Raw genomic sequence first — 8485 nt, forward strand, 5'->3', positions numbered from 1 at the left:
CAATAACAGAACAAAGGTAAACTCTTCGATCCTTGAAATGATTAGTGAGAACATGATATGCTTATGATGTCATGATGTCAAACATGTGGCAAACACAAACAAATCAAACAATAGCCTTAGGTTTAAAGGCTTGCATGAGGTTTGATAGGTGATACCCTCCCAACTGAAGTTGAGTTGGTTAAAACCTGTCCTAGAATAGTATTCGGGTTCTATGATCCTTGGAGACAACATCTCAATACGGCGCTCGGACGGCCGATCAAAATATTCCTCGAGGATAACTAACTTCGATCAATTTCAAAGCTAGCCACTTAATAGGCCACAAGTCAAGTTCAACTAAAGGTTCTAAGACAAATTAGTGTTTAATGACATTTCGGAAGCCTAACACACTCCTTGATCGTTTTCAAGGGACATCAGTATAAACCAAAGTGTCGCACTAACGGTGACTACCAGATCAACCGTATCGGTACATGCTATACAGTTTCCTTGGTCTATTGTCACATACTTAAGGTATCTCGAGATTCGAGTTAGAATCTTTCACACAAGCAAAATACCCAAACAAACCTTTGAAAAATAGAGCAATCAAGTCAAGCAATTGAAAACATCGAAGTGATCTAAACTCTAAAGGTAACCCCTTTTGAAAACATTTTGTTTTTAGAAAGTTATCCCCAGCAGAGTCGCCAGTTCTGTCGCCCTCGGTTTTTTACCGTACCTCTCGTGGAGAGTTACGCGAACTGACTCTTCTCTTTTTGCTTTTTGTGTTTTTGAAAATCAGAGAGTCGCCACCGACTTTTATTTTATCCAATTAAGGAAAGGTTTATAAAAGAAACAGAAAAAAGACCTTTAAGAAATTCTGGGTAAGGGGGTAGGTTATACAAAGGGAAGGTATTAGCACCCTGTGTATCCATGGTTATCCATGGGCTCTTAATTTGCTTAGCTCACTTGTTTTGAATCACTTTTCTCTTGCCTTGAAATGCTTGTATGTTGTTTCAAATACTTTTGTAAATTGAGTTTGTAATGATCCTTGAACGGATGTATACAAAGTATTTTATCTTTCTAAAGATGTTTTGAAAAGAACGTTAACTTCGTAATGATCCTTGTTTGGATATATACCAAGTATTGCCTTTTTTTGAAAGTTTTATTTTGAAAAAACAACGATATATGAGAGATTTGTTTGTTTTGATTTGAGCAAGCAATTAGGAGGTTTACCCTAAGTTATAAGGTCTTTTCCTATTTCTTTTAGAAAATTCTCCTTTTACCGGATGTAAACGAAAGTTCGATTTTGCATTTGAAACAGTAGAATTTGATTTTGATTTTGAAAAGAGTAAAAGAGGGATTACCCTAAGAGGTGCAAGTATGATTGTGTTTTGTTTTCAGATATTTTATCTTTGAAGTTAGTGACCTAACGCTTCAATTTTTATCTTTGACATACACGCAATTTTATATGTGCTGGAATTAAAATGCGGAAATGTAAAATGCGGAAAGTAAATCTACGCTATTACATCGATTGTGCGGGAAATGTAAACTACGCTATTTACATGAATTTGACAACCTATACACTTGATCTAGGAATTTAAATTGCAATAAGATAAAAGAAATATTTTTGGATTTTTTGTATGATTGATTTTAATTAGAATTAATGCATGATTAATTTAATTAAAATGGGAAAAAGATAGAAATAAAATTTAAACCTAAAAGTTAAGTTTGAAATATGTTCAAAATGTTTGTCAATTAATTTTAAAATAAAACTAATTTTTTTTGGAATTTTTGAAGTTGTTTTGAAAATCATTAAGTTAAATTAACATATAATTATGCAAATAATTATACACATAATTAAAACTTAAAGAGAAAAATATTCTAAATATATACAAAATTAGCCTATAATATATAAACTATATTTAATAAGAAGTTCAATGAAGTTCAGAGATGATGTTTGAATACTTAGTTTGTATTGAAAATGACTTAAATTTAAAATTCGAATTTCAAGTTTCTTTGAATATTACAAGTTGTTACAAGAGCGGTATATGCATATGGTAGGCTATGAATTCGCGTCACCTTGTTTACTGAAGTGTCCTAGCCATTATATAAGTAATGAAGTGCTTCAAAACTAAGCTAAAAAGCATTAAGTGCTTTTGTTGAATTTTGGAATTTTTTAATATATTAAGCTTTGAATTCAAGCAACCATGGCTTGATTTTTCCACACCTCTTGCTCTAGGCCTGCTGTACTTCTCTTGCTGCAGAGCTTTGAATGATTCTTGGTGACTCATGCTTAAGATTCAAGCTACATATTATCCTTCCATTTCTTTTTTCAATTTAATCTTAAATGTGATAAAATTAAACCAAAAAAAGAAACAAAAATGCTATGGGCTTTTTCATGGTCGTGGGAGGCCCTTCACATTATGGGGAACATGTTTGGATCATGAAAACTTGTCCCCTTTTGAAAAAAAAACATTTTTGATCAATGTTGATTTCATGCATTTTCCCAAAAAATGGTCAACTTCAACAATGCATAAATCCCTCAATTTTTATCATATAAAGGAGTTCTTGTACTTCATGGAAACCTCAAAGAGTCCTCTAACCAATATCTTTGGTCTCATATCAAAATGATTTTCCATGCTCCTTGTGTGTCCTTTTGAAAAAAGTGACTTTTTGTTGACTTTGAAAATGACCTGTAATGTCTTGGTTCATATTTTTCAAATGGTGAATCTAATGACCATGGGACCAATTTCATTTGAAAGATAATTTAATTTCCTTCAAAATGAGCTTTTGTTTGAATTTTTTGGATGAAGGATGAGAGAGTTATGACCAGTCAAAGTTCAGTTGACTTTTTAGGAGAAAACCCTAATTTTGAAACTTAGGATTTTGTTGATTTTTGATCTTTCCTTGATGAATTATGGCCAACCAATGATAAAATGATGAATCTTTTGAAAAAATATGGATGTTGACAAAAAATTTCATTTTTGACTGTCTGTTGACTTTTTTGGTCAAACGGGTCGTCTGTTGACTGTTTGAGCTGCTGATTGTGCGTCTGAGTGAATTGAAGTTTGAAAATTTGTATGGTGGTACTTTGAGATATATGGAGGTCCATGAAATACATTTGAGGTCTCAAAACTTGTTCTCCTGAAAAAAACAAGAAACCCTAGTTAAGGACTGTTTGTGTAGGAGACAGTTAAGCGTACCTGATTTTTGTGCAGTGCTGAGTCTCTACTAATCATTTGATATTCAGAAAACTTCTAGAAAAAAAATCTTGGAATTTTGAAATGCAAAAGATTGATTTGATTGATGGTACAAAACACGGAGAATTGCATTGTCAGCGGTTTTGACTGTCTACTGACTGTTTAGGTATTAATGTAGCAGTTAAGGTGAAAATTCAACAGGCAAAGTTAATTTTATTTTTTGTTGTTTTTTGTTTTTGTTTTGTTTTAATGGTGAAAATTTATTTACATGACTTGTTAGAAAAACACAGACATAATAAATAAATAATATATACTGTATGCGAGCAAAATTACCAATAATAACCCTGAAAAACATTTAATGCACAGAAAAATAAATATTTAACTGGCAGAAAACACACAAAATATTATCTTAATAATTAAACAATAGTATGACAGATAGTACGACATTTAATACTGACAGTACAAATATTACATACTATAATGAACAGTACGACGAGTGAACGGTACGTTATTAAAAAAATAAAAGATACGACAACTTTAAGAGTGACGATTAATAACCCATGCTACAAATAATAACATATAGATGATTGGGAGTGTAAACTACCCAGGTCCACATTTTTCAGGACTATGCAGACAGAAGAAGGACATGATTACCACCACGACGGTGATGACCATAAGAAAACACGTTTCCATCCGCTTCGCCATTTTGCCGGGGAAGAAGAGAGAAAGAATATGAAGTAGAAATTTGAGAGATGAGTTAGAATTTGATGTGAGATTTTATGGAAAAAATGAGAGGTATTTATAGAATGAAAAGAAAGATAGAGACGTTGGGGAATGAAGTGATTCCGTACAAAAGGAAAATTTGAGTGGAAGTATGATTTGAAAGAAAGTGTATGATAGTGTTGGAAAAAAAGAGATGTATAGAATAAATTTAGGATTTGATTTTTGAAAGAAAGAGATTTGAAAAGAAAGGAAAAGATTTTGAAAATAATGGAATATAGTACAAAATTAGTGGGAAACAAAAAATTAATAATAATTTACTTGTTACCAGTACAGTCTAAATCCCCGGACTCTGCGCCTGCAAAAGATTTAATTCTGTACCAATTGCGTCAGTACTATTTATCTGTAAATAAATCTCAAATAAATAGCGTGTGTGAAGTAATAAACAGTACTCGGCGCTTGTGTAAGAATGAATTCAACAGCGAGCCAAAGTACCGTATAAGAAAAATTCTTAAAAATCAAGTATTCATAAATCAGGATATTTATGGAATAAAAATCCAAGATTATATGAAGCTCTTAATTTTAGATTGAAGTTTTCTTGAAAAAAGATGCGGGCAAATTTTGGGGTATAACAATAACCATGGATACAAAGGGTGCTTTAAACCTTCCCTTTGTATAACTTACCCCCCGAACTCAAAATCTTTTAAAAAAAGGTCTTTTTCTATTCTTTTAGCCTTTCTATAAATTGGATAAAATAAAAGTCAGTGGCGACTCTTGCTATCCACAACATTTCAAAAAGTCAGTTCTCCCACCGTATTACAGAACTGGCGACTCTGCTGGGGATTATATTCGAATAAAAGAGAGGTTACCTTAAAGTTTAGGATCACTTAAATGTTTTCTATTGTTTGCTTTGCTTGCTTTATTTTTTCAGGGCTGTTTTGGGAATTAAATGAAGGACGAATCCTATACCCGAATTCAAGTACACTTAAGATAGGAGGGGCATAGTCATGGCGACGTCTTTCACATATGTGGGAGATGAGTCAATATGAAGTTCACACTTGAGTTAGGACTCCTTAGATATATGCACACCTTTCTCAAGTGAGGGAGGTCTATGTATGTAACTTTGGGTGCGCCGGAGCTTAAGGACCTTTAGTTACCCTTTAACCCATCTTGGCCTTTAGGACGTAGTGGGGGGGCTACTCTTGACAAATGTTGAGAGCCTAGTCGCTACCCGATACTACAACTCAGATAGGTTCTTTCTCAAAGCATCATTGCATGATGCGAATGCATCATGTCCGAGGGTGCTTTAGAGGGGCTGACAATTCAGAATAACTGGTAGAACCCTGTTACTAAATTCACTCTTATCCATAGAAGTACCTTTGGGAAGGGTAGTTACCTGGTCAGACTCCATGCAAGCCTTTAAACCTAAGGACACTTGTGTGACTTGCTTGTGTGTGATGCTAACCCTATGGTTTTCCTTGCAGGTTTTGATTTAGGACTTCTTTGTCCTTACTATCTCACGCTTTGCCTAACGCATTACATCTTCATGACATCATGACATCATAACATAACATGATTGACCAACCCTTTCAAGGATCTTAGGAATTTAGGGCGCACAATTTCAGGCGCTCTTATCAAGGATTGAATTCCTATCAAGGGGCAAGAGGATTTATTTTCCTCTAGCCATATGACTTCCAATTCAGAGCCATGATACCTATCAAGGAGCAAGAGGATTTATTTTCCTCTAGCCAATTCAGAAGTACAGGTATCCTGAATCAGAGGCCATGACCCACTGGATATGGTGAGCTCGATTCCCATAGAAGAACATCCAAGAATCAGAGTTCTTTAAACGAAGATGCGACCAAATCTTTTTTAATGTTACTAACTAAACTCCTTAAAGATCCTTGAAAACATTGCATCAGCATTCATAACATCGCATAACAGGTTCTCTATGACGGGTTTCTCATCCCTCCTCGCTGTTTATTTCTGCATCATGAATCTCGAGCGATCCGTCAGAAATCTTCAGGCCCAGAACAACCGGTTCCAAGAGATGACCCTTAACTTGTCCAAGGGGCACGTGTTGAAAGTATTATGGGTAAATATTTTCTAATATATCGTATCCACAGAGACTGAGTCAATATTACTACCGTTCTATAGTCGAATTATAATGAGTGGTAAAAAATATTGGTTTTGATTATTTAGTCTAAAAGTGCATATAAGAAAGTAATAATTAATTGACTGAAAGCTTAAAGAATGAATAACAATGGTGCTGAATATGTTGAGTTCTAGGGTCTATCACGCAATTGATCAATTAATCCACAAGTGAACCATTATATAAGTTATTATCTTCATTCATCCTCAAAACTGACCTCATGTCTAAGATCAATTTAGAACCACCTCTACCTGTATGATATTCGATCTTTCAGAATAATAATAAGGATAAAAGGAATTAAACACAATGATTTACGAAAACTTATTCATAATCCCATCTCTGCGAATTAAGAACAAATCAATATAAAAACCTAGGGCAAAAGTATGAACCCTACCTCTCGATTGATAGTTTAACAATGATATAAAATAAAAACAAGGTTCTTTATTGATAATAAAACTTAAACAATTGTTCATAGGAATTAATCAAAGTTATTGCATCTTCATAGGTTAACTACTACCTTAAATTCAACACAATGGGGTTTAGCTCTCCATAGACATGAAGAACACATAAAACTTCATAGAGGGATTCATCTTAATCAAGGGAATATCTTTGATTGATGTTGAATTCTTCGTCGAATGTTGTTTTCATCTCTGGAATATGAATGCTCTCTGAACTTCGCTCACCAAAGATTTTTCACTTATGAGGATTAGGGCTTCTTTTTATAACAAAGTATCTTTTTACGAAGCTCCCGCGGCGCGGCACGGGTTAGCGAGGCGCGAACTGGGACCTGAAGTTTTGGCGCGTCTCGCCCAGTTTTGATGCGGCCCGGCCTCTGCTTTTTCCTACTTCTTTGTGATTTTGCGTCTCGCCCAGTTTTGATGCGGCCCGGCCTCTGCTTTTTCCTACTTCTTTGTGATTTTGCGTCTCCAGTGTCCCTACACCTTCATGTTTCCTCATCCTTACTTTTTCAGCTTTAATACCTGCACCAATAACACCCAAAGTGATTCCATCTGCTCTACAATCAGAATCAAACTTTTAGAGTTCAATTCTAACCATAAAATCACTAAAAATCATAAAATAAGCTCGACTTCAAATCAAAAGGTAGTTATTTTAACACATGAAAATACTAATAATTCACTCCTAACAAACTCTCCCCAACTTAGAGTTTTGTTTGTCCCTAAATAAAATTACTCACCTCAGTGAAGACAACCACACATACCAACAATCAAGCAGCAAATTTTTCAAAGCGTTTTTCAAATGGCCCAATTCAGTAATCAATTCAGATACTCTTCATCTCCCTGCAAACTCAGAACATGCACATGAAACAGATTTTGAAAGAAAATTACCTCTTGAAGTTCAAAACACTACACAACTGCAGTTGAATCAGCACTAATCACTCTCATCAAAAAATATGATGAATAAAAGAGGGGTTAAACACTCATCCAAACAATTAAATCAACAAGTACTCATATCATACGTTCACCGTATTGTTAGCATCAAGTCCTGTGAAATCTGAGAATCGAAAGGTCTTTATAGGGTTGTAATGTGGTTTAGATTCAAAGAAAAGAAGATATTCAAAGGTTGTTCCTATTCTACGGAAGCATCCTAATCACAACTCATTCCTTTTTCTCTAGGCCATTAACTTTCTTACCCGTTCATCTTTTCCTTCGTAGCTCGATATTTTCTTTTCTTTTCTTCAACATTTTCCTACTTCTGTTTTTCAACTGGTTAGGTTCCAACATTGTCTTTCTTTTGTTTTTCTTTATTCTCAAGCTACAAATTTCTTTTGTTCTTTGCAAAAAACCACCTGTACTTACTCTTTTTTTGATTATGAATCTCCCCAACTTGGAGATTAACCTGTATTCAGATTCTATGAATGCTCCCCTACTTTCTATAAAGGTAAAAGAGAAAACACATCACCAAATTTTATGGTTGATGGTCCAAAACAAAACTTTTTATTGAGATCAAAACTCACCAGATGTTTTTCTTGGTGCATGACCGGTAAAATAGCAAGTGTACTATTTTTACCGATGTAGTAATAATGGGATTAATCCCCAAGTATCGAACTCACGGACTGCGTAGGAAATATAAGTTATCGTAACGATTCAATTGAACAAAAGAACATGGGGGTTTTGTTGTTTGTTTGGAAATAACGATAAATGATAACAAATTAATAGAAAGCGTAAAAATGACTTTAAAACAGTATGAGAAATTATGCTAGGGTCAAGTGTATGAATTGCCTTGCAACAACCTTTAATCCTTGTTTACGAAATATCAGTGTACATGAATTATTACCGAATCTCAAGAGTTATCTTCCCTAATTCCTTAGCGGAAAACCTTTTGATACTGTCTTGTATCCTAATTCCTTAGAAATTCAAGAAGTGATCAAGCGCAATATAATTTATCAAGATTATTACGGTTACTACGGAGAATCCTCATT

The sequence above is a fragment of the Vicia villosa genome, linkage group LG1 (genome assembly GCF_029867415.1).
Source record: "Vicia villosa cultivar HV-30 ecotype Madison, WI linkage group LG1, Vvil1.0, whole genome shotgun sequence".
Lineage (NCBI taxonomy): Eukaryota > Viridiplantae > Streptophyta > Magnoliopsida > Fabales > Fabaceae > Vicia > Vicia villosa.